General features: G+C 47.2%; 37 non-coding genes across 37 annotated transcripts; all 37 read left to right on the top strand.

The window, feature by feature from the left end:
- The first annotated feature begins 127 nt into the window (after window positions 1-127).
- TRNAP-CGG (transfer RNA proline (anticodon CGG)) lies at window positions 128-199 on the top strand. The gene has a single exon. It is a non-coding gene; the product is annotated as a tRNA-Pro (tRNA).
- Window positions 200-583: 384 nt separating this feature from the next.
- TRNAV-UAC (transfer RNA valine (anticodon UAC)) lies at window positions 584-656 on the top strand. The gene has a single exon. It is a non-coding gene; the product is annotated as a tRNA-Val (tRNA).
- A 434-nt stretch (window positions 657-1,090) lies between these two features.
- On the top strand, window positions 1,091-1,162 carry TRNAP-AGG (transfer RNA proline (anticodon AGG)). The gene has a single exon. It is a non-coding gene; the product is annotated as a tRNA-Pro (tRNA).
- A 385-nt stretch (window positions 1,163-1,547) lies between these two features.
- TRNAV-AAC (transfer RNA valine (anticodon AAC)) lies at window positions 1,548-1,620 on the top strand. Its single transcript has one exon. It is a non-coding gene; the product is annotated as a tRNA-Val (tRNA).
- A 295-nt stretch (window positions 1,621-1,915) lies between these two features.
- TRNAL-CAA (transfer RNA leucine (anticodon CAA)) lies at window positions 1,916-2,027 on the top strand. Its single transcript has 2 exons — window positions 1,916-1,953; window positions 1,982-2,027. It is a non-coding gene; the product is annotated as a tRNA-Leu (tRNA).
- Window positions 2,028-2,957: 930 nt separating this feature from the next.
- Window positions 2,958-3,029, top strand: TRNAP-CGG (transfer RNA proline (anticodon CGG)). The gene has a single exon. It is a non-coding gene; the product is annotated as a tRNA-Pro (tRNA).
- Window positions 3,030-3,413: 384 nt separating this feature from the next.
- On the top strand, window positions 3,414-3,486 carry TRNAV-UAC (transfer RNA valine (anticodon UAC)). The gene has a single exon. It is a non-coding gene; the product is annotated as a tRNA-Val (tRNA).
- A 434-nt stretch (window positions 3,487-3,920) lies between these two features.
- Window positions 3,921-3,992, top strand: TRNAP-AGG (transfer RNA proline (anticodon AGG)). Its single transcript has one exon. It is a non-coding gene; the product is annotated as a tRNA-Pro (tRNA).
- Window positions 3,993-4,377: 385 nt separating this feature from the next.
- On the top strand, window positions 4,378-4,450 carry TRNAV-AAC (transfer RNA valine (anticodon AAC)). Its single transcript has one exon. It is a non-coding gene; the product is annotated as a tRNA-Val (tRNA).
- A 295-nt stretch (window positions 4,451-4,745) lies between these two features.
- On the top strand, window positions 4,746-4,857 carry TRNAL-CAA (transfer RNA leucine (anticodon CAA)). Its single transcript has 2 exons — window positions 4,746-4,783; window positions 4,812-4,857. It is a non-coding gene; the product is annotated as a tRNA-Leu (tRNA).
- A 930-nt stretch (window positions 4,858-5,787) lies between these two features.
- On the top strand, window positions 5,788-5,859 carry TRNAP-CGG (transfer RNA proline (anticodon CGG)). The gene has a single exon. It is a non-coding gene; the product is annotated as a tRNA-Pro (tRNA).
- A 384-nt stretch (window positions 5,860-6,243) lies between these two features.
- On the top strand, window positions 6,244-6,316 carry TRNAV-UAC (transfer RNA valine (anticodon UAC)). The gene has a single exon. It is a non-coding gene; the product is annotated as a tRNA-Val (tRNA).
- Window positions 6,317-6,750: 434 nt separating this feature from the next.
- On the top strand, window positions 6,751-6,822 carry TRNAP-AGG (transfer RNA proline (anticodon AGG)). The gene has a single exon. It is a non-coding gene; the product is annotated as a tRNA-Pro (tRNA).
- Window positions 6,823-7,221: 399 nt separating this feature from the next.
- Window positions 7,222-7,294, top strand: TRNAV-AAC (transfer RNA valine (anticodon AAC)). Its single transcript has one exon. It is a non-coding gene; the product is annotated as a tRNA-Val (tRNA).
- Window positions 7,295-7,589: 295 nt separating this feature from the next.
- Window positions 7,590-7,701, top strand: TRNAL-CAA (transfer RNA leucine (anticodon CAA)). The gene is made up of 2 exons: window positions 7,590-7,627; window positions 7,656-7,701. It is a non-coding gene; the product is annotated as a tRNA-Leu (tRNA).
- Window positions 7,702-8,631: 930 nt separating this feature from the next.
- On the top strand, window positions 8,632-8,703 carry TRNAP-CGG (transfer RNA proline (anticodon CGG)). Its single transcript has one exon. It is a non-coding gene; the product is annotated as a tRNA-Pro (tRNA).
- Window positions 8,704-9,087: 384 nt separating this feature from the next.
- TRNAE-UUC (transfer RNA glutamic acid (anticodon UUC)) lies at window positions 9,088-9,160 on the top strand. The gene has a single exon. It is a non-coding gene; the product is annotated as a tRNA-Glu (tRNA).
- A 434-nt stretch (window positions 9,161-9,594) lies between these two features.
- TRNAP-AGG (transfer RNA proline (anticodon AGG)) lies at window positions 9,595-9,666 on the top strand. The gene has a single exon. It is a non-coding gene; the product is annotated as a tRNA-Pro (tRNA).
- Window positions 9,667-10,051: 385 nt separating this feature from the next.
- On the top strand, window positions 10,052-10,124 carry TRNAV-AAC (transfer RNA valine (anticodon AAC)). The gene has a single exon. It is a non-coding gene; the product is annotated as a tRNA-Val (tRNA).
- Window positions 10,125-10,419: 295 nt separating this feature from the next.
- Window positions 10,420-10,531, top strand: TRNAL-CAA (transfer RNA leucine (anticodon CAA)). Its single transcript has 2 exons — window positions 10,420-10,457; window positions 10,486-10,531. It is a non-coding gene; the product is annotated as a tRNA-Leu (tRNA).
- Window positions 10,532-11,460: 929 nt separating this feature from the next.
- TRNAP-CGG (transfer RNA proline (anticodon CGG)) lies at window positions 11,461-11,532 on the top strand. The gene has a single exon. It is a non-coding gene; the product is annotated as a tRNA-Pro (tRNA).
- A 384-nt stretch (window positions 11,533-11,916) lies between these two features.
- TRNAV-UAC (transfer RNA valine (anticodon UAC)) lies at window positions 11,917-11,989 on the top strand. Its single transcript has one exon. It is a non-coding gene; the product is annotated as a tRNA-Val (tRNA).
- Window positions 11,990-12,423: 434 nt separating this feature from the next.
- On the top strand, window positions 12,424-12,495 carry TRNAP-AGG (transfer RNA proline (anticodon AGG)). Its single transcript has one exon. It is a non-coding gene; the product is annotated as a tRNA-Pro (tRNA).
- A 385-nt stretch (window positions 12,496-12,880) lies between these two features.
- On the top strand, window positions 12,881-12,953 carry TRNAV-AAC (transfer RNA valine (anticodon AAC)). Its single transcript has one exon. It is a non-coding gene; the product is annotated as a tRNA-Val (tRNA).
- Window positions 12,954-13,248: 295 nt separating this feature from the next.
- On the top strand, window positions 13,249-13,360 carry TRNAL-CAA (transfer RNA leucine (anticodon CAA)). Its single transcript has 2 exons — window positions 13,249-13,286; window positions 13,315-13,360. It is a non-coding gene; the product is annotated as a tRNA-Leu (tRNA).
- Window positions 13,361-14,289: 929 nt separating this feature from the next.
- On the top strand, window positions 14,290-14,361 carry TRNAP-CGG (transfer RNA proline (anticodon CGG)). The gene has a single exon. It is a non-coding gene; the product is annotated as a tRNA-Pro (tRNA).
- Window positions 14,362-14,745: 384 nt separating this feature from the next.
- Window positions 14,746-14,818, top strand: TRNAV-UAC (transfer RNA valine (anticodon UAC)). Its single transcript has one exon. It is a non-coding gene; the product is annotated as a tRNA-Val (tRNA).
- A 434-nt stretch (window positions 14,819-15,252) lies between these two features.
- On the top strand, window positions 15,253-15,324 carry TRNAP-AGG (transfer RNA proline (anticodon AGG)). The gene has a single exon. It is a non-coding gene; the product is annotated as a tRNA-Pro (tRNA).
- Window positions 15,325-15,709: 385 nt separating this feature from the next.
- Window positions 15,710-15,782, top strand: TRNAV-AAC (transfer RNA valine (anticodon AAC)). The gene has a single exon. It is a non-coding gene; the product is annotated as a tRNA-Val (tRNA).
- A 295-nt stretch (window positions 15,783-16,077) lies between these two features.
- Window positions 16,078-16,189, top strand: TRNAL-CAA (transfer RNA leucine (anticodon CAA)). Its single transcript has 2 exons — window positions 16,078-16,115; window positions 16,144-16,189. It is a non-coding gene; the product is annotated as a tRNA-Leu (tRNA).
- Window positions 16,190-17,119: 930 nt separating this feature from the next.
- TRNAP-CGG (transfer RNA proline (anticodon CGG)) lies at window positions 17,120-17,191 on the top strand. Its single transcript has one exon. It is a non-coding gene; the product is annotated as a tRNA-Pro (tRNA).
- Window positions 17,192-17,575: 384 nt separating this feature from the next.
- On the top strand, window positions 17,576-17,648 carry TRNAV-UAC (transfer RNA valine (anticodon UAC)). Its single transcript has one exon. It is a non-coding gene; the product is annotated as a tRNA-Val (tRNA).
- Window positions 17,649-18,082: 434 nt separating this feature from the next.
- Window positions 18,083-18,154, top strand: TRNAP-AGG (transfer RNA proline (anticodon AGG)). The gene has a single exon. It is a non-coding gene; the product is annotated as a tRNA-Pro (tRNA).
- A 385-nt stretch (window positions 18,155-18,539) lies between these two features.
- Window positions 18,540-18,612, top strand: TRNAV-AAC (transfer RNA valine (anticodon AAC)). Its single transcript has one exon. It is a non-coding gene; the product is annotated as a tRNA-Val (tRNA).
- A 295-nt stretch (window positions 18,613-18,907) lies between these two features.
- TRNAL-CAA (transfer RNA leucine (anticodon CAA)) lies at window positions 18,908-19,019 on the top strand. Its single transcript has 2 exons — window positions 18,908-18,945; window positions 18,974-19,019. It is a non-coding gene; the product is annotated as a tRNA-Leu (tRNA).
- Window positions 19,020-19,949: 930 nt separating this feature from the next.
- Window positions 19,950-20,021, top strand: TRNAP-CGG (transfer RNA proline (anticodon CGG)). Its single transcript has one exon. It is a non-coding gene; the product is annotated as a tRNA-Pro (tRNA).
- Window positions 20,022-20,405: 384 nt separating this feature from the next.
- TRNAV-UAC (transfer RNA valine (anticodon UAC)) lies at window positions 20,406-20,478 on the top strand. Its single transcript has one exon. It is a non-coding gene; the product is annotated as a tRNA-Val (tRNA).
- Window positions 20,479-20,549: the final 71 nt, after the last annotated feature.

The following is a 20,549-nucleotide window of genomic DNA, read 5'->3' as shown; positions in this document are numbered from 1 at the left end:
GAAAAAACAACAACTTGAGAGAAAACATGACGTTGTGAGGCTCACTTAGAGGGAGACTAGCCAAATAGCCCTGCTTTTTTTCTGAAAGACGCTTCAGAAATTGTTCAAAATGTCTCCTGGCCACTCAGGCTCGTTGGTCTAGGGGTATGATTCTCGCTTCGGGTGCGAGAGGTCCCGGGTTCAAATCCCGGACGAGCCCATGCTGTGGACATTTTCAGGATGCTTGTAATATAGGAGCATTTCTTCTTTTCAATGCTATAAGACGCTGTGTATGTCGAGAAAGTTCCTTACCCTGCACGCTATTTTCCACTTGTGGCGGGATAAAGGAGTGCAGGACTTCTTTGCAACTGCTTTTCTGGGCCAGACCAGCATGGTAGGAACATTACATGCATAGTGTTTTTCTAGTGTAATTTCAGGATATGGTTTCAAAATCGCCTCTTGGAATAAAAGTGGTCCTCATTCCTGTCTTCCAAAGAAATAGAGACCGGGTAAGGAGAGCCCAACTTTGAGCTTCAAGGACATTGGCCCTTAGTCTGTGCATTCCAGCCCAATACATGCCAACAAGATTCCTGAGTTAGTGTCTGTTTCTGTAGTGTAGTGGTTATCACGTTCGCCTTACAAGCGAAAGGTCCCTGGTTCGAGACCGGGCAGAAACAGCGGTTTGCTGTTTTTAACAGTGTTTGCCTTTACTGGCTGACTTTATAGGAAAGCTGAGATAATAGAGGCTGTCTATCCCTCACCAACCTGACGTAGTGTGCTCCCGGGATCTCAGTGACAGCTCGAAAAGAGAAGTGACGATAGCTTGCGCCATTCGCTTGCTCGCCCTTTGCTCTGAAGGGTGGGCCTACTTCATGAAAGCAAGGAATGAGAGCAGAAATGCTTTTCTTGTCCTCACCGCAAGCAGACACTTAGAGAAAACAAACTGTCTGAAGGACAGAGGCTTTTTAATTTCTTGTTTGATGACGGCCATGGAAAAGCCAGCAATCATATTGCAGAAGAGAGCAACATGTGCAGTTGCTTGCTTTGGGTGAAGCATTCACCGACTAGCTGCCACTAACCCCTGGAGCCATGTCAGAGGTGACTCTTGCGTGGCTCGTTGGTCTAGGGGTATGATTCTCGCTTAGGGTGCGAGAGGTCCCGGGTTCAAATCCCGGACGAGCCCTTTTTAGAGCTAAACATACAAATCGTACTAAAAATGCACTATGCCTGACTATTTCTAGTAATACTCGGTGCATTGTTGCGCAACATATTCCTAACCTCAGAAGAAAAATGGATCACCGTGCTTTTTCTGCCTACCTGCTTAGTCTCAGTGTGTCCCAGGTGATGCTTTCCCAAGCTGTACTCGCAGACATTTAGGCATCAGATATTTGTCTGTCGATGCCTGCACAAGTAAATTTTGAATACGTCTAATTGCAAGCATGTTGGATGATATCTCTGAGGTTTTCACACTTGTTCTGCACATTCTGAGCTGCTGCTGATACAGCAGAATAGAAGTAGGGTGAAGCCTTGAGAGGAACTTTGCTTTAACAGTAGCAAGCAGCAAGGTCGTTTCTGTAGTGTAGTGGTCATCACGTTCGCCTAACACGCGAAAGGTCCCCGGTTCGAGACCGGGCAGAAACACTGAGCGTTGGCTGCTTTTATGTGCACACTCTAAAACCTTATTATCTGAATGCAAGTTTAAGAAGAGGTGGTCTTTGAACAAAGTGAGCCGTGGGAAACTTTCTTTACCTTTGCAAGACGAAACAAAGTTATCTGCATCCGTCATCTGGGGGTCGTTCTTGTGCCTATTTTTATTTTGTTTAAGCTATGTTGTATTGTTGGGGCCTTTACACCTGTGACATTGCTGTGAAGGTTGTAAGTGGAAACATTGGCAGGTACAGATAGAAGAGTTAGACCTAAGCCCCCCTCATGACCCGTCAGGATGGCCGAGTGGTCTAAGGCGCCAGACTCAAGAGAGCTTGATCTTCAGTGTAGCTGAGCCTTCTGGTCTCCTCATGGAGGCGTGGGTTCAAATCCCACTTCTGACAGGTCCCTTTTACACCCGTAAATCTTCCTGTTTTTTGCAGTGCGTTCCCGGCAAACACCACAATCTTTGCAGGAACCTGTAGCATGTGAAGAGAAATCCACCAACAATCAGGCTGGGCCCTCAATCACAATTCCATGGATTTCTGGAAATGACACCTCAGGCACACCTTCCATTAAATTTGCACTCCATCACAGTAACTGCCATGCTGGGTTTCTAACTAAGCAGTTGATCCCATCATTTGTTGTGAGGCTCTCCTGCCACCTTTTGGGCAGAGAAGGCACTGTCCCTGCAAAAACACAGGCAGACATGTTCAACAGGGCTTCCTGGTTATGTGGGAGGAGCAGAATGCCATTGGTCCCCCCTTGCAAATTCTAATTTACATAAGGAAGACAGAGAGGTAGCTGGGAGTAGGCACTGCACACGGGCATTGCACTCTCTCTTATGATTTGCAGCCAATTCTAGATTGAGGCAGGAGGAAAGGAGGTGACTCGCCCAACAATGGCTATACTGAGAAGTCAGCCACTCTGGGTCTCCCAGGTGAGTGTTTCAGGCCTGTGAGCCACTCATATAAATCTCGCCTGATCGAGCGCTGAGCGAGCGCGTTTGAATCCAAATATCAAACCCCTCTTTCTCAGGCGCAGGAAATGGTGGGCCCTTCATTGCTTCTGGTGTGGAAGTCTATGGGGCAAGGGTCCAGGACTTGCAGAGGAGAACAATTGCCAGAAAGTGCTTGCTGTTCTCATCTGTGCCTTTTTTCTGCTCACTGGCTGATAGGAGATTGGCTGCCCCCTTTCTTGCTAGAGTGAAAAAACAACAACTTGAGAGAAAACATGACGTTGTGAGGCTCACTTAGAGGGAGACTAGCCAAATAGCCCTGCTTTTTTTCTGAAAGACGCTTCAGAAATTGTTCAAAATGTCTCCTGGCCACTCAGGCTCGTTGGTCTAGGGGTATGATTCTCGCTTCGGGTGCGAGAGGTCCCGGGTTCAAATCCCGGACGAGCCCATGCTGTGGACATTTTCAGGATGCTTGTAATATAGGAGCATTTCTTCTTTTCAATGCTATAAGACGCTGTGTATGTCGAGAAAGTTCCTTACCCTGCACGCTATTTTCCACTTGTGGCGGGATAAAGGAGTGCAGGACTTCTTTGCAACTGCTTTTCTGGGCCAGACCAGCATGGTAGGAACATTACATGCATAGTGTTTTTCTAGTGTAATTTCAGGATATGGTTTCAAAATCGCCTCTTGGAATAAAAGTGGTCCTCATTCCTGTCTTCCAAAGAAATAGAGACCGGGTAAGGAGAGCCCAACTTTGAGCTTCAAGGACATTGGCCCTTAGTCTGTGCATTCCAGCCCAATACATGCCAACAAGATTCCTGAGTTAGTGTCTGTTTCTGTAGTGTAGTGGTTATCACGTTCGCCTTACAAGCGAAAGGTCCCTGGTTCGAGACCGGGCAGAAACAGCGGTTTGCTGTTTTTAACAGTGTTTGCCTTTACTGGCTGACTTTATAGGAAAGCTGAGATAATAGAGGCTGTCTATCCCTCACCAACCTGACGTAGTGTGCTCCAGGGATCTCAGTGACAGCTCGAAAAGAGAAGTGACGATAGCTTGCGCCATTCGCTTGCTCGCCCTTTGCTCTGAAGGGTGGGCCTACTTCATGAAAGCAAGGAATGAGAGCAGAAATGCTTTTCTTGTCCTCACCGCAAGCAGACACTTAGAGAAAACAAACTGTCTGAAGGACAGAGGCTTTTTAATTTCTTGTTTGATGACGGCCATGGAAAAGACAGCAATCATATTGCAGAAGAGAGCAACATGTGCAGTTGCTTGCTTTGGGTGAAGCATTCACCGACTAGCTGCCACTAACCCCTGGAGCCATGTCAGAGGTGACTTTTGCGTGGCTCGTTGGTCTAGGGGTATGATTCTCGCTTAGGGTGCGAGAGGTCCTGGGTTCAAATCCCGGACGAGCCCTTTTTAGAGCTAAACATACAAATCGTACTAAAAATGCACTATGCCTGACTATTTCTAGTAATACTCTGTGCATTGTTGCGCAACATATTCCTAACCTCAGAAGAAAAATGGATCACCGTGCTTTTTCTGCCTACCTGCTTAGTCTCAGTGTGTCCCAGGTGATGCTTTCCCAAGCTGTACTCGCAGACATTTAGGCATCAGATATTTGTCTGTCGATGCCTGCACAAGTAAATTTTGAATACGTCTAATTGCAAGCATGTTGGATGATATCTCTGAGGTTTTCACACTTGTTCTGCACATTCTGAGCCGCTGCTGATACAGCAGAATAGAAGTAGGGTGAAGCCTTGAGAGGAACTTTGCTTTAACAGTAGCAAGCAGCAAGGTCGTTTCTGTAGTGTAGTGGTCATCATGTTCGCCTAACACGCGAAAGGTCCCCGGTTCGCGACCGGGCAGAAACACTGAGCGTTGGCTGCTTTTATGTGCACACTCTAAAACCTTATTATCTGAATGCAAGTTTAAGAAGAGGTGGTCTTTGAACACAGTGAGCCGTGGGAAACTTTCTTTACCTTTGCAAGACGAAACAAAGTTATCTGCATCCGTCATCTGGGGGTCGTTCTTGTGCCTATTTTTATTTTGTTTAAGCTATGTTGTATTGTTGGGGCCTTTACACCTGTGACATTGCTGTGAAGGTTGTAAGTGGAAACATTGGCAGGTGCAGATAGAAGAGTTAGACCTAAGCCCCCCTCATGAGCCGTCAGGATGGCCGAGTGGTCTAAGGCGCCAGACTCAAGAGAGCTTGATCTTCAGTGTAGCTGAGCCTTCTGGTCTCCTCATGGAGGCGTGGGTTCAAATCCCACTTCTGACAGGTCCCTTTTACACCCGTAAATCTTCCTGTTTTTTGCAGTGCGTTCCCGGCAAACACCACAATCTTTGCAGGAACCTGTAGCATGTGAAGAGAAATCCACCAACAATCAGGCTGGGCCCTCAATCACAATTCCATGGATTTCTGGAAATGACACCTCAGGCACACCTTCCATTAAATTTGCACTCCATCACAGTAACTGCCATGCTGGGTTTCTAACTAAGCAGTTGATCCCATCATTTGTTGTGAGGCTCTCCTGCCACCTTTTAGGCAGAGAAGGCACTGTCCCTGCAAAAACACAGGCAGACATGTTCAACAGGGCTTCCTGGTTATGTGGGAGGAGCAGAATGCCATTGGTCCCCCCTTGCAAATTCTAATTTACATAAGGAAGACAGAGAGGTAGCTGGGAGTAGGCACTGCACACGGGCATTGCACTCTCTCTTATGATTTGCAGCCAATTCTAGATTGAGGCAGGAGGAAAGGAGGTGACTCGCCCAACAATGGCTATACTGAGAAGTCAGCCACTCTGGGTCTCCCAGGTGAGTGTTTCAGGCCTGTGAGCCACTCATATAAATCTCGCCTGATCGAGCGCTGAGCGAGCGCGTTTGAATCCAAATATCAAACCCCTCTTTCTCAGGCGCAGGAAATGGTGGGCCCTTCATTGCTTCTGGTGTGGAAGTCTATGGGGCAAGGGTCCAGGACTTGCAGAGGAGAACAATTGCCAGAAAGTGCTTGCTGTTCTCATCTGTGCCTTTTTTCTGCTCACTGGCTGATAGGAGATTGGCTGCCCCCTTTCTTGCTAGAGTGAAAAAACAACAACTTGAGAGAAAACATGACGTTGTGAGGCTCACTTAGAGGGAGACTAGCCAAATAGCCCTGCTTTTTTTCTGAAAGACGCTTCAGAAATTGTTCAAAATGTCTCCTGGCCACTCAGGCTCGTTGGTCTAGGGGTATGATTCTCGCTTCGGGTGCGAGAGGTCCCGGGTTCAAATCCCAGACGAGCCCATGCTGTGGACATTTTCAGGATGCTTGTAATATAGGAGCATTTCTTCTTTTCAATGCTATAAGACGCTGTGTATGTCGAGAAAGTTCCTTACCCTGCACGCTATTTTCCACTTGTGGCGGGATAAAGGAGTGCAGGACTTCTTTGCAACTGCTTTTCTGGGCCAGACCAGCATGGTAGGAACATTACATGCATAGTGTTTTTCTAGTGTAATTTCAGGATATGGTTTCAAAATCGCCTCTTGGAATAAAAGTGGTCCTCATTCCTGTCTTCCAAAGAAATAGAGACCGGGTAAGGAGAGCCCAACTTTGAGCTTCAAGGACATTGGCCCTTAGTCTGTGCATTCCAGCCCAATACATGCCAACAAGATTCCTGAGTTAGTGTCTGTTTCTGTAGTGTAGTGGTTATCACATTCGCCTTACACGCGAAAGGTCCCTGGTTCGAGACCGGGCAGAAACAGCGGTTTGCTGTTTTTAACAGTGTTTGCCTTTACTGGCTGACTTTATAGGAAAGCTGAGATAATAGAGGCTGTCTATCCCTCACCAACCTGACGTAGTGTGCTCCAGGGATCTCAGTGACAGCTCGAAAAGAGAAGTGACGATAGCTTGCGCCATTCGCTTGCTCGCCCTTTGCTCTGAAGGGTGGGCCTACTTCATGAAAGCAAGGAATGAGAGCAGAAATGCTTTTCTTGTCCTCACCGCAAGCAGACACTTAGAGAAAACAAACTGTCTGAAGGACAGAGGCTTTTTAATTTCTTGTTTGATGACGGCCATGGAAAAGACAGCAATCATATTGCAGAAGAGAGCAACATGTGCAGTTGCTTGCTTTGGGTGAAGCATTCACCGACTAGCTGCCACTAACCCCTGGAGCCATGTCAGAGGTGACTCTTGCGTGGCTTGTTGGTCTAGGGGTATGATTCTCGCTTAGGGTGCGAGAGGTCCCAGGTTCAAATCCCGGACGAGCCCTTTTTAGAGCTAAACATACAAATCGTACTATAAATGCACTATGCCTGACTATTTCTAGTAATACTCGGTGCATTGTTGCGCAACATATTCCTAACCTCAGAAGAAAAATGGATCACCGTGCTTTTTCTGCCTACCTGCTTAGTCTCAGTGTGTCCCAGGTGATGCTTTCCCAAGCTGTACTCGCAGACATTTAGGCATCAGATATTTGTCTGTCGATGCCTGCACAAGTAAATTTTGAATACGTCTAATTGCAAGCATGTTGGATGATATCTCTGAAGTTTTCACACTTGTTCTGCACATTCTGAGCCGCTGCTGATACAGCAGAATAGAAGTAGGGTGAAGCCTTGAGAGGAACTTTGCTTTAACAGTAGCAAGTAGCAAGTAGCAAGCAGCAAGGTCGTTTCTGTAGTGTAGTGGTCATCACGTTCGCCTAACACGCGAAAGGTCCCCGGTTCGAGACCGGGCAGAAACACTGAGCGTTGGGCGCTTTTATGTGCACACTCTAAAACCTTATTATCTGAATGCAAGTTTAAGAAGAGGTGGTCTTTGAACACAGTGAGCCGTGGGAAACTTTCTTTACCTTTGCAAGACGAAACAAAGTTATCTGCATCCGTCATCTGGGGGTCGTTCTTGTGCCTATTTTTATTTTGTTTAAGCTATGTTGTATTGTTGGGGCCTTTACACCTGTGACATTGCTGTGAAGGTTGTAAGTGGAAACATTGGCAGGTGCAGATAGAAGAGTTAGACCTAAGCCCCCCTCATGAGCCGTCAGGATGGCCGAGTGGTCTAAGGCGCCAGACTCAAGAGAGCTTGATCTTCAGTGTAGCTGAGCCTTCTGGTCTCCTCATGGAGGCGTGGGTTCAAATCCCACTTCTGACAGGTCCCTTTTACACCCGTAAATCTTCCTGTTTTTTGCAGTGCGTTCCCGGCAAACACCACAATCTTTGCAGGAACCTGTAGCATGTGAAGAGAAATCCACCAACAATCAGGCTGGGCCCTCAATCACAATTCCATGGATTTCTGGAAATGACACCTCAGGCACACCTTCCATTAAATTTGCACTCCATCACAGTAACTGCCATGCTGGGTTTCTAACTAAGCAGTTGATCCCATCATTTGTTGTGAGGCTCTCCTGCCACCTTTTGGGCAGAGAAGGCACTGTCCCTGCAAAAACACAGGCAGACATGTTCAACAGGGCTTCCTGGTTATGTGGGAGGAGCAGAATGCCATTGGTCCCCCCTTGCAAATTCTAATTTACATAAGGAAGACAGAGAGGTAGCTGGGAGTAGGCACTGCACACGGGCATTGCACTCTCTCTTATGATTTGCAGCCAATTCTAGATTGAGGCAGGAGGAAAGGAGGTGACTCGCCCAACAATGGCTATACTGAGAAGTCAGCCACTCTGGGTCTCCCAGGTGAGTGTTTCAGGCCTGTGAGGCACTCATATAGATCGAGCCTGATCGAGCGCTGATCGAGCTCGTTTGAATCCAAATATCAAACCCCTCTTTCTCAGGCGCAGGAAATGGTGGGCCCTTCATTGCTTCTGGTGTGGAAGTCTATGGGGCAAGGGTCCAGGACTTGCAGAGGAGAACAATTGCCAGAAAGTGCTTGCTGTTCTCATCTGTGCCTTTTTTCTGCTCACTGGCTGATAGGAGATTGGCTGCCCCCTTTCTTGCTAGAGTGAAAAAACAACAACTTGAGAGAAAACATGACGTTGTGAGGCTCACTTAGAGGGAGACTAGCCAAATAGCCCTGCTTTTTTTCTGAAAGACGCTTCAGAAATTGTTCAAAATGTCTCCTGGCCACTCAGGCTCGTTGGTCTAGGGGTATGATTCTCGCTTCGGGTGCGAGAGGTCCCGGGTTCAAATCCCGGACGAGCCCATGCTGTGGACATTTTCAGGATGCTTGTAATATAGGAGCATTTCTTCTTTTCAATGCTATAAGACGCTGTGTATGTCGAGAAAGTTCCTTACCCTGCACGCTATTTTCCACTTGTGGCGGGATAAAGGAGTGCAGGACTTCTTTGCAACTGCTTTTCTGGGCCAGACCAGCATGGTAGGAACATTACATGCATAGTGTTTTTCTAGTGTCATTTCAGGATATGGTTTCAAAATCGCCTCTTGGAATAAAAGTGGTCCTCATTCCTGTCTTCCAAAGAAATAGAGACCGGGTAAGGAGAGCCCAACTTTGAGCTTCAAGGACATTGGCCCTTAGTCTGTGCATTCCAGCCCAATACATGCCAACAAGATTCCTGAGTTAGTGTCTGTTTCTGTAGTGTAGTGGTTATCACGTTCGCCTTTCATGCGAAAGGTCCCTGGTTCGAGACCGGGCAGAAACAGCGGTTTGCTGTTTTTAACAGTGTTTGCCTTTACTGGCTGACTTTATAGGAAAGCTGAGATAATAGAGGCTGTCTATCCCTCACCAACCTGACGTAGTGTGCTCCAGGGATCTCAGTGACAGCTCGAAAAGAGAAGTGACGATAGCTTGCGCCATTCGATTGCTCGCCCTTTGCTCTGAAGGGTGGGCCTACTTCATGAAAGCAAGGAATGAGAGCAGAAATGCTTTTCTTGTCCTCACCGCAAGCAGACACTTAGAGAAAACAAACTGTCTGAAGGACAGAGGCTTTTTAATTTCTTGTTTGATGACGGCCATGGAAAAGACAGCAATCATATTGCAGAAGAGAGCAACATGTGCAGTTGCTTTCTTTGGGTGAAGCATTCACCGACTAGCTGCCACTAACCCCTGGAGCCATGTCAGAGGTGACTCTTGCGTGGCTCGTTGGTCTAGGGGTATGATTCTCGCTTAGGGTGCGAGAGGTCCCGGGTTCAAATCCCGGACGAGCCCTTTTTAGAGCTAAACATACAAATCGTACTAAAAATGCACTATGCCTGACTATTTCTAGTAATACTCGGTGCATTGTTGCGCAACATATTCCTAACCTCAGAAGAAAAATGGATCACCGTGCTTTTTCTGCCTACCTGCTTAGTCTCAGTGTGTCCCAGGTGATGCTTTCCCAAGCTGTACTCGCAGACATTTAGGCATCAGATATTTGTCTGTCGATGCCTGCACAAGTAAATTTTGAATACGTCTAATTGCAAGCATGTTGGATGATATCTCTGAGGTTTTCACACTTGTTCTGCACATTCTGAGCCGCTGCTGATACAGCAGAATAGAAGTAGGGTGAAGCCTTGAGAGGAACTTTGCTTTAACAGTAGCAAGCAGCAAGGTCGTTTCTGTAGTGTAGTGGTCATCACGTTCGCCTAACACGCGAAAGGTCCCCGGTTCGAGACCGGGCAGAAACACTGAGCGTTGGCTGCTTTTATGTGCACATTCTAAAACCTTATTATCTGAATGCAAGTTTAAGAAGAGGTGGTCTTTGAACACAGTGAGCCGTGGGAAACTTTCTTTACCTTTGCAAGACGAAACAAAGTTATCTGCATCCGTCATCTGGGGGTCGTTCTTGTGCCTATTTTTATTTTGTTTAAGCTATGTTGTATTGTTGGGGCCTTTACACCTGTGACATTGCTGTGAAGGTTGTAAGTGGAAACATTGGCAGGTGCAGATAGAAGAGTTAGACCTAAGCCCCCCTCATGAACCATCAGGATGGCTGAGTGGTCTAAGGCGCCAGACTCAAGAGAGCTTGATCTTCAGTGTAGCTGAGCCTTCTGGTCTCCTCATGGAGGCGTGGGTTCAAATCCCACTTCTGACAGGTCCCTTTTACACCCGTAAATCTTCCTGTTTTTTGCAGTGCGTTCCCGGCAAACACCACAATCTTTGCAGGAACCTGTAGCATGTGAAGAGAAATCCACCAACAATCAGGCTGGGCCCTCAATCACAATTCCATGGATTTCTGGAAATGACACCTCAGGCACACCTTCCATTAAATTTGCACTCCATCACAGTAACTGCCATGCTGGGTTTCTAACGAAGCAGTTGATCCCATCATTTGTTGTGAGGCTCTCCTGCCACCTTTTGGGCAGAGAAGGCACTGTCCCTGCAAAAACACAGGCAGACATGTTCAACAGGGCTTCCTGGTTATGTGGGAGGAGCAGAATGCCATTGGTCCCCCCTTGCAAATTCTAATTTACATAAGGAAGACAGAGAGGTAGCTGGGAGTAGGCACTGCACACGGGCATTGCACTCTCTCTTATGATTTGCAGCCAATTCTAGATTGAGGCAGGAGGAAAGGAGGTGACTCGCCCAACAATGGCTATACTGAGAAGTCAGCCACTCTGGGTCTCCCAGGTGAGTGTTTCAGGCCTGTGAGCCACTCATATAAATCTCGCCTGATCAAGCCTGATCGAGCGCGTTTGAATCCAAATATCAAACCCCTCTTTCTCAGGCGCAGGAAATGGTGGGCCCTTCATTGCTTCTGGTGTGGAAGTCTATGGGGCAAGGGTCCAGGACTTGCAGAGGAGAACAATTGCCAGAAAGTGCTTGCTGTTCTCATCTGTGCCTTTTTTCTGCTCACTGGCTGATAGGAGATTGGCTGCCCCCTTTCTTGCTAGAGTGAAAAAACAACAACTTGAGAGAAAACATGACGTTGTGAGGCTCACTTAGAGGGAGACTAGCCAAATAGCCCTGCTTTTTTTCTGAAAGACGCTTCAGAAATTGTTCAAAATGTCTCCTGGCCACTCAGGCTCGTTGGTCTAGGGGTATGATTCTCGCTTCGGGTGCGAGAGGTCCCGGGTTCAAATCCCGGACGAGCCCATGCTGTGGACATTTTCAGGATGCTTGTAATATAGGAGCATTTCTTCTTTTCAATGCTATAAGACGCTGTGTATGTCGAGAAAGTTCCTTACCCTGCACGCTATTTTCCACTTGTGTCGGGATAAAGGAGTGCAGGACTTCTTTGCAACTGCTTTTCTGGGCCAGACCAGCATGGTAGGAACATTACATGCATAGTGTTTTTCTAGTGTAATTTCAGGATATGATTTCAAAATCGCCTCTTGGAATAAAAGTGGTCCTCATTCCTGTCTTCCAAAGAAATAGAGACCGGGTAAGGAGAGCCCAACTTTGAGCTTCAAGGACATTGGCCCTTAGTCTGTGCATTCCAGCCCAATACATGCCAACAAGATTCCTGAGTTAGTGTCTGTTTCTGTAGTGTAGTGGTTATCACGTTCACCTTACACCCGAAAGGTCCCTGGTTCGAGACCGGGCAGAAACAGCGGTTTGCTGTTTTTAACAGTGTTTGCCTTTACTGGCTGACTTTATAGGAAAGCTGAAATAATAGAGGCTGTCTATCCCTCACCAACCTGACGTAGTGTGCTCCAGGGATCTCAGTGACAGCTCGAAAAGAGAAGTGACGATAGCTTGCGCCATTCGCTTGCTCGCCCTTTGCTCTGAAGGGTGGGCCTACTTCATGAAAGCAAGGAATGAGAGCAGAAATGCTTTTCTTGTCCTCACCCCAAGCAGACACTTAGAGAAAACAAACTGTCTGAAGGACAGAGGCTTTTTAATTTCTTGTTTGATGACGGCCATGGAAAAGACAGCAATCATATTGCAGAAGAGAGCAACATGTGCAGTTGCTTGCTTTGGGTGAAGCATTCACCGACTAGCTGCCACTAACCCCTGGAGCCATGTCAGAGGTGACTCTTGCGTGGCTCGTTGGTCTAGGGGTATGATTCTCGCTTAGGGTGCGAGAGGTCCCGGGTTCAAATCCCGGACGAGCCCTTTTTAGAGCTAAACATACAAATCGTACTAAAAATGCACTATGCCTGACTATTTCTAGTAATACTCGGTGCATTGTTGCGCAACATATTCCTAACCTCAGAAGAAAAATGGATCACCGTGCTTTTTCTGCCTACCTGCTTAGTCTCAGTGTGTCCCAGGTGATGCTTTCCCAAGCTGTACTCGCAGACATTTAGGCATCAGATATTTGTCTGTCGATGCCTGCACAAGTAAATTTTGAATACGCCTAATTGCAAGCATGTTGGATGATATCTCTGAGGTTTTCACACTTGTTCTGCACATTCTGAGCCGCTGCTGATACAGCAGAATAGAAGTAGGGTGAAGCCTTGAGAGGAACTTTGCTTTAACAGTAGCAAGCAGCAAGGTCGTTTCTGTAGTGTAGTGGTCATCACGTTCGCCTAACACGCGAAAGGTCCCCGGTTCGAGACCGGGCAGAAACACTGAGCGTTGGGCGCTTTTATGTGCACACTCTAAAACCTTATTATCTGAATGCAAGTTTAAGAAGAGGTGTTCTTTGAACACAGTGAGCCGTGGGAAACTTTCTTTACCTTTGCAAGACGAATCAAAGTTATCTGCATCCGTCATCTGGGGGTCGTTCTTGTGCCTATTTTTATTTTGTTTAAGCTATGTTGTATTGTTGGGGCCTTTACACCTGTGACATTGCTGTGAAGGTTGTAAGTGGAAACATTGGCAGGTGCAGATAGAAGAGTTAGACCTAAGCCCCCCTCATGAGCCGTCAGGATGGCCGAGTGGTCTAAGGCGCCAGACTCAAGAGAGCTTGATCTTCAGTGTAGCTGAGCCTTCTGGTCTCCTAATGGAGGCGTGGGTTCAAATCCCACTTCTGACAGGTCCCTTTTACACCCGTAAATCTTCCTGTTTTTTGCAGTGCGTTCCCGGCAAACACCACAATCTTTGCAGGAACCTGTAGCATGTGAAGAGAAATCCACCAACAATCAGGCAGGGCCCTCAATCACAATTCCATGGATTTCTGGAAATGACACCTCAGGCACACCTTCCATTAAATTTGCACTCCATCACAGTAACTGCCATGCTGGGTTTCTAACTAAGCAGTTGATCCCATCATTTGTTGTGAGGCTCTCCTGCCACCTTTTGGGCAGAGAAGGCACTGTCCCTGCAAAAACACAGGCAGACATGTTCAACAGGGCTTCCTGGTTATGTGGGAGGAGCAGAATGCCATTGGTCCCCCCTTGCAAATTCTAATTTACATAAGGAAGACAGAGAGGTAGCTGGGAGTAGGCACTGCACAGGGCATTGCACTCTCTCTTATGATTTGCAGCCAATTCTAGATTGAGGCAGGAGGAAAGGAGGTGACTCGCCCAACAATGGCTATACTGAGAAGTCAGCCACTCTGGGTCTCCCAGGTGAGTGTTTCAGGCCTGTGAGCCACTCATATAAATCTCGCCTGATCGAGCGCTGAGCGAGCGCGTTTGAATCCAAATATCAAACCCCTCTTTCTCAGGCGCAGGAAATGGTGGGCCCTTCATTGCTTCTGGTGTGGAAGTCTATGGGGCAAGGGTCCAGGACTTGCAGAGGAGAACAATTGCCAGAAAGTGCTTGCTGTTCTCATCTGTGCCTTTTTTCTGCTCACTGGCTGATAGGAGATTGGCTGCCCCCTTTCTTGCTAGAGTGAAAAAACAACAACTTGAGAGAAAACATGACGTTGTGAGGCTCACTTAGAGGGAGACTAGCCAAATAACCCTGCTTTTTTTCTGAAAGACGCTTCAGAAATTGTTCAAAATGTCTCCTGGCCACTCAGGCTCGTTGGTCTAGGGGTATGATTCTCGCTTCGGGTGCGAGAGGTCCCGGGTTCAAATCCCGGACGAGCCCATGCTGTGGACATTTTCAGGATGCTTGTAATATAGGAGCATTTCTTCTTTTCAATGCTATAAGACGCTGTGTATGTCGAGAAAGTTCCTTACCCTGCACGCTATTTTCCACTTGTGGCGGGATAAAGGAGTGCAGGACTTCTTTGCAACTGCTTTTCTGGGCCAGACCAGCATGGTAGGAACATTACATGCATAGTGTTTTTCTAGTGTAATTTCAGGATATGGTTTCAAAATCGCCTCTTGGAATAAAAGTGGTCCTCATTCCTGTCTTCCAAAGAAATAGAGACCGGGTAAGGAGAGCCCAACTTTGAGCTTCAAGGACATTGGCCCTTAGTCTGTGCATTCCAGCCCAATACATGCCAACAAGATTCCTGAGTTAGTGTCTGTTTCTGTAGTGTAGTGGTTATCACGTTCGCCTTACAAGCGAAAGGTCCCTGGTTCGAGACCGGGCAGAAACAGCGGTTTGCTGTTTTTAACAGTGTTTGCCTTTACTGGCTGACTTTATAGGAAAGCTGAGATAATAGAGGCTGTCTATCCCTCACCAACCTGACGTAGTGTGCTCCAGGGATCTCAGTGACAGCTCGAAAAGAGAAGTGACGATAGCTTGCGCCATTCGCTTGCTCGCCCTTTGCTCTGAAGGGTGGGCCTACTTCATGAAAGCAAGGAATGAGAGCAGAAATGCTTTTCTTGTCCTCACCGCAAGCAGACACTTAGAGAAAACAAACTGTCTGAAGGACAGAGGCTTTTTAATTTCTTGTTTGATGACGGCCATGGAAAAGACAGCAATCATATTGCAGAAGAGAGCAACATGTGCAGTTGCTTGCTTTGGGTGAAGCATTCACCGACTAGCTGCCACTAACCCCTGGAGCCATGTCAGAGGTGACTCTTGCGTGGCTCGTTGGTCTAGGGGTATGATTCTCGCTTAGGGTGCGAGAGGTCCTGGGTTCAAATCCCAAACGAGCCCTTTTTAGAGCTAAACATACAAATCGTACTAAAAATGCACTATGCCTGACTATTTCTAGTAATACTCTGTGCATTGTTGCGCAACATATTCCTAACCTCAGAAGAAAAATGGATCACCGTGCTTTTTCTGCCTACCTGCTTAGTCTCAGTGTGTCCCAGGTTATGCTTTCCCAAGCTGTACTCGCAGACATTTAGGCATCAGATATTTGTCTGTCGATGCCTGCACAAGTAAATTTTGAATACGTCTAATTGCAAGCATGTTGGATGATATCTCTGAGGTTTTCACACTTGTTCTGCACATTCTGAGCCGCTGCTGATACAGCAGAATAGAAGTAGGGTGAAGCCTTGAGAGGAACTTTGCTTTAACAGTAGCAAGCAGCAAGGTCGTTTCTGTAGTGTAGTGGTCATCATGTTCGCCTAACACGCGAAAAGTCCCCGGTTCGAGACCGGGCAGAAACACTGAGCGTTGGCTGCTTTTATGTGCACACTCTAAAACCTTATTATCTGAATGCAAGTTTAAGAAGAGGTGGTCTTTGAACACAGTGAGCCGTGGGAAACTTTCTTTACCTTTGCAAGACGAAACAAAGTTATCTGCATCCGTCATCTGGGGGTCGTTCTTGTGCCTATTTTTATTTTGTTTAAGCTATGTTGTATTGTTGGGGCCTTTACACCTGTGACATTGCTGTGAAGGTTGTAAGTGGAAACATTGGCAGGTGCAGATAGAAGAGTTAGACCTAAGCCCCCCTCATGAGCCGTCAGGATGGCCGAGTGGTGTAAGGCGCCAGACTCAAGAGAGCTTAATCTTTAGTGTAGCTGAGCCTTCTGGTCTCCTCATGGAGGTGTGGGTTCAAATCCCACTTCTGACAGGTCCCTTTTACACCCGTAAATCTTCCTGTTTTTTGCAGTGCGTTCCCGGCAAACACCACAATCTTTGCAGGAACCTGTAGCATGTGAAGAGAAATCCACCAACAATCAGGCTGGGCCCTCAATCACAATTCCATGGATTTCTGGAAATGACACCTCAGGCACACCTTCCATTAAATTTGCACTCCATCACAGTAACTGCCATGCTGGGTTTCTAACTAAGCAGTTGATCCCATCATTTGTTGTGAGGCTCTCCTGCCACCTTTTGGGCAGAGAAGGCACTGTCCCTGCAAAAACACAGGCAGACATGTTCAACAGGGCTTCCTGGTTATGTGGGAGGAGCAGAATGCCATTGGTCCCCCCTTGCAAATTCTAATTTACATAAGGAAGACAGAGAGGTAGCTGGGAGTAGGCACTGCACACGGGCATTGCACTCTCTCTTATGATTTGCAGCCAATTCTAGATTGAGGCAGGAGGAAAGGAGGTGACTCGCCCAACAATGGCTATACTGAGAAGTCAGCCACTCTGGGTCTCCCAGGTGAGTGTTTCAGGCCTGTGAGCCACTCATATAGATCGAGCCTGATCGAGCGCTGAGCGAGCGCGTTTGAATCCAAATATCAAACCCCTCTTTCTCAGGCGCAGGAAATGGTGGGCCCTTCATTGCTTCTGGTGTGGAAGTCTATGGGGCAAGGGTCCAGGACTTGCAGAGGAGAACAATTGCCAGAAAGTGCTTGCTGTTCTCATCTGTGCCTTTTTTCTGCTCACTGGCTGATAGGAGATTGGCTGCCCCCTTTCTTGCTAGAGTGAAAAAACAACAACTTGAGAGAAAACATGACGTTGTGAGGCTCACTTAGAGGGAGACTAGGAAAATAGCCCTGCTTTTTTTCTGAAAGACGCTTCAGAAATTGTTCAAAATGTCTCCTGGCCACTCAGGCTCATTGGTCTAGGGGTATGATTCTCGCTTCGGGTGCGAGAGGTCCCGGGTTCAAATCCCGGACGAGCCCATGCTGTGGACATTTTCAGGATGCTTGTAATATAGGAGCATTTCTTCTTTTCAATGCTATAAGACGCTGTGTATGTCGAGAAAGTTCCTTACCCTGCACGCTATTTTCCACTTGTGGCGGGATAAAGGAGTGCAGGACTTCTTTGCAACTGCTTTTCTGGGCCAGATCAGCATGGTAGGAACATTACATGCATAGTGTTTTTCTAGTGTAATTTCAGGATATGGTTTCAAAATCGCCTCTTGGAATAAAAGTGGTCCTCATTCCTGTCTTCCAAAGAAATAGAGACCGGGTAAGGAGAGCCCAACTTTGAGCTTCAAGGTCATTGGCCCTTAGTCTGTGCATTCCAGCCCAATACATGCCAACAAGATTCCTGAGTTAGTGTCTGTTTCTGTAGTGTAGTGGTTATCACGTTTGCCTTACAAGCGAAAGGTCCCTGGTTCGAGACCGGGCAGAAACAGCGGTTTGCTGTTTTTAACAGTGTTTGCCTTTACTGGCTGACTTTATAGGAAAGCTGAGATAATAGAGGCTGTCTATCCCTCACCAACCTGACGTAGTGTGCTCCAGGGATCTCAGTGACAGCTCGAAAAGAGAAGTGACGATAGCTTGCGCCATTCGATTGCTCGCCCTTTGCTCTGAAGGGTGGGCCTACTTCATGAAAGCAAGGAATGAGAGCAGAAATGCTTTTCTTGTCCTCACCGCAAGCAGACACTTAGAGAAAACAAACTGTCTGAAGGACAGAGGCTTTTTAATTTCTTGTTTGATGACGGCCATGGAAAAGACAGCAATCATATTGCAGAAGAGAGCAACATGTGCAGTTGCTTGCTTTGGGTGAAGCATTCACCGACTAGCTGCCACTAACCCCTGGAGCCATGTCAGAGGTGACTCTTGCGTGGCTCGTTGGTCTAGGGGTATGATTCTCGCTTAGGGTGCGAGAGGTCCCGGGTTCAAATCCCGGAAGAGCCCTTTTTAGAGCTAAACATACAAATCGTACTAAAAATGCACTATGCCTGACTATTTCTAGTAATACTCGGTGCATTGTTGCGCAACATATTCCTAACCTCAGAAGAAAAATGGATCACCGTGCTTTTTCTGCCTACCTGCTTAGTCTCAGTGTGTCCCAGGTGATGCTTTCCCAAGCTGTACTCGCAGACATTTAGGCATCAGATATTTGTCTGTCGATGCCTGCACAAGTAAATTTTGAATACGTCTAATTGCAAGCATGTTGGATGATATCTCTGAGGTTTTCACACTTGTTCTGCACATTCTGAGCCGCTGCTGATACAGCAGAATAGAAGTAGGGTGAAGCCTTGAGAGGAACTTTGCTTTAACAGTAGCAAGCAGCAAGGTCGTTTCTGTAGTGTAGTGGTCATCACGTTCGCCTAACACGCGAAAGGTCCCCGGTTCGAGACCGGGCAGAAACACTGAGCGTTGGCTGCTTTTATGTGCACACTCTAAAACCTTATTATCTGAATGCAAGTTTAAGAAGAGGTGGTCTTTGAACACAGTGAGCCGTGGGAAACTTTCTTTACCTTTGCAAGACGAAACAAAGTTATCTGCATCCGTCATCTGGGGGTCGTTCTTGTGCCTATTTTTATTTTGTTTAAGCTATGTTGTATTGTTGGGGCCTTTACACCTGTGACATTGCTGTGAAGGTTGTAAGTGGAAACATTGGCAGGTGCAGATAGAAGAGTTAGACCTAAGCCCCCCTCATGAGCCATCAGGATGGCCGAGTGGTCTAAGGCGCCAGACTCAAGAGAGCTTGATCTTCAGTGTAGCTGAGCCTTCTGGTCTCCTCATGGAGGCGTGGATTCAAATCCCACTTCTGACAGGTCCCTTTTACACCCGTAAATCTTCCTGTTTTTTGCAGTGCGTTCCCGGCAAACACCACAATCTTTGCAGGAACCTGTAGCATGTGAAGAGAAATCCACCAACAATCAGGCTGGGCCCTCAATCACAATTCCATGGATTTCTGGAAATGACACCTCAGGCACACCTTCCATTAAATTTGCACTCCATCACAGTAACTGCCATGCTGGGTTTCTAACTAAGCAGTTGATCCCATCATTTGTTGTGAGGCTCTCCTGCCACCTTTTGGGCAGAGAAGGGACTGTCCCTGCAAAAACACAGGCAGACATGTTCAACAGGGCTTCCTGGTTATGTGGGAGGAGCAGAATGCCATTGGTCCCCCCTTGCAAATTCTAATTTACATAAGGAAGACAGAGAGGTAGCTGGGAGTAGGCACTGCACACGGGCATTGCACTCTCTCTTATGATTTGCAGCCAATTCTAGATTGAGGCAGGAGGAAAGGAGGTGACTCGCCCAACAATGGCTATACTGAGAAGTCAGCCACTCTGGGTCTCCCAGGTGAGTGTTTCAGGCCTGTGAGCCACTCATATAAATCTCGCCTGATCGAGCGCTGAGCGAGCGCATTTGAATCCAAATATCAAACCCCTCTTTCTCAGGCGCAGGAAATGGTGGGCCCTTCATTGCTTCTGGTGTGGAAGTCTATGGGGCAAGGGTCCAGGACTTGCAGAGGAGAACAATTGCCAGAAAGTGCTTGCTGTTCTCATCTGTGCCTTTTTTCTGCTCACTGGCTGATAGGAGATTGGCTGCCCCCTTTCTTGCTAGAGTGAAAAAACAACAACTTGAGAGAAAACATGACGTTGTGAGGCTCACTTAGAGGGAGACTAGCCAAATAGCCCTGCTTTTTTTCTGAAAGACGCTTCAGAAATTGTTCAAAATGTCTCCTGGCCACTCAGGCTCGTTGGTCTAGGGGTATGATTCTCGCTTCGGGTGCGAGAGGTCCCGGGTTCAAATCCCGGACGAGCCCATGCTGTGGACATTTTCAGGATGCTTGTAATATAGGAGCATTTCTTCTTTTCAATGCTATAAGACGCTGTGTATGTCGAGAAAGTTCCTTACCCTGCACGCTATTTTCCACTTGTGGCGGGATAAAGGAGTGCAGGACTTCTTTGCAACTGCTTTTCTGGGCCAGACCAGCATGGTAGGAACATTACATGCATAGTGTTTTTCTAGTGTAATTTCAGGATATGGTTTCAAAATCGCCTCTTGGAATAAAAGTGGTCCTCATTCCTGTCTTCCAAAGAAATAGAGACCGGGTAAGGAGAGCCCAACTTTGAGCTTCAAGGACATTGGCCCTTAGTCTGTGCATTCCAGCCCAATACATGCCAACAAGATTCCTGAGTTAGTGTCTGTTTCTGTAGTGTAGTGGTTATCACGTTCGCCTTACAAGCGAAAGGTCCCTGGTTTGAGACCGGGCAGAAACAGCGGTTTGCTGTTTTTAACAGTGTTTGCCTTTACTGGCTGACTTTATAGGAAAGCTGAGATAATAGAGGCT

Source organism: Lissotriton helveticus, chromosome 10, assembly GCF_964261635.1.
Source record: "Lissotriton helveticus chromosome 10, aLisHel1.1, whole genome shotgun sequence".
Taxonomy (NCBI): Eukaryota; Metazoa; Chordata; class Amphibia; order Caudata; family Salamandridae; genus Lissotriton; species Lissotriton helveticus.
Note: the sequence above shows the minus strand (reverse complement) of the source record. Positions and strands in the feature narration are given on the sequence as shown.